Consider the following 1,885-nt stretch of genomic DNA (forward strand, 5'->3'; position numbering starts at 1 on the left):
GCCTACGGGTATCAAATATAGCAAGACATCTTAATTATCTGGCGCGAGGATTCGTTCAACTAAGCATAAAATACGATCATGGCTAGTACGTTACATGTCTGTTCAGATTTGTTGTTGTTTGGCTATTAGAAATTTTTAGTTTTAATTCAGCAGTTTCATTCGATAGAATGTTTCCCGTTTTAATTTTCTTATCTATTTTCTGGCGAGTAATTACTTCTTTCTAGCTTCGACATTCTGAGCAGTATCTTTCTTCGTGCTAATCATGTGTTAAACCTGTTTCATGAAAAGACTTTAGAATAGACAATTTTGTCTTAGTTTTCCTTTAAGAAATGCCAATACTTCGAGACGAGTTTGAAATTTACTATAATTTTACAATTATGTTATAAGATTCTTTACTTTTCGCCTGCATCTGTTAGCTCGTATTCTGGGAAATATATAACATTACTATCGCAGTCACCATGCGATAACATTCCTAGCCATTACCACAGTCGTACCTCTTTCATTTCTATTAAAGTGTGTGTTTCAGAGCTAACTGCTTTCTCCAATAAACTCTTCATTATATCTTTCCCAATGGGAACATAGCAATGTTCCTACACACAACAAAAGTTATGTTGTTACTTTGACATCCGGGTAGCTTTCGACTGTTTCTCAAACTATAAACTTAGGCTTAAAATACTGGTCACTGAGCTTCACACAGAGCTTTACTGCCAAACCACTATTGAAGTTTGAAAAGGAAATTTCTCCGACAAACTGCAATCTAGCAATTCTGGAATATCTTAGGTTTATTTGAGAACATGAAAATTATTATTTAGAAATGTTTTACCCTATCGAGTCGCCTCTAACAAAACATATTATTCCCTCTCACCATTCTCACACAGATATCATTTGTATAAAAGCTAAATACTGCATGGTAGACTTCTGTTCTGTTTACGAACAGAGACGTCGGAAACATCGAATAGAAACATCAACATCGCCAATATGCAAATATATACATACTGGGAAAACGGTCTTGCGACTCACCATGGCTGGAGATAAACAAGTCTAACAATACTGCACCTCAAAAATATCTGATGGCCTCTAAGAGCAATTTCTCATATAAATCATTGCCGAAACATTATTAAAATTGCAAGACTTTCTTCTTCAGCTCTACGTAAGTTTTCAAGTCTCCTCAGGTTGTTTTTTTCCTTATTCTAGATCTGAAATCAAAATCTGACCATATTGTGCCAATATGGCGAATATTGTCTTTATATCCGCTTAATGTTTCTTTTTTTTTTTCATTATAATACGTTATTTGTCATTCATAAATACTCAATGGGTACTGGCTAGTTGCGAATTAATTTGAAATGCAGCTGGAAATTAGCTTTTTAATATATATGATCACTTTATCACTTGTCTGCTAAATACTGTCAATAAAATCACCAGTCAGTAAAACGAAGCTACAAGGCAGTTCAGATTTCTCCCTTCTAGAGAATAATCGGCCAATCATGATATTTTTATATATTTTCAATAACTAATCAATAAGTCTTGTATTTTGTAATATGATATATCTTTGTTACACTCAATAACAAAACAGTTACAAAACTAATAAATCCATAAAATTCCACAAAAGATAGACATAAATATAATAACGTCCAGTAAGTGAGATATCATTCGGTTCATGTTAAACGTAAAGACTAGCTAGATAATCGGTGTAATGTAAATCTAATGCACTCAAGAATACAACTGTTTGGCTCTGCAATGTGAGACAATCATGTACTTTCTTTTTAGATTGCAGTCATGCACAATGCATAAATGTCTCTGATACTGAGAGTAAGTTGTCACTACTCGATTTTCACTTTTAATCAAAACCTTCTGCAGGTATTTCACTATTAGATACATGACTTCA

Source organism: Octopus bimaculoides, chromosome 6 (assembly GCF_046866305.1).
Source record: "Octopus bimaculoides isolate indiv1 chromosome 6, ASM4686630v1, whole genome shotgun sequence".
NCBI lineage: Eukaryota > Metazoa > Mollusca > Cephalopoda > Octopoda > Octopodidae > Octopus > Octopus bimaculoides.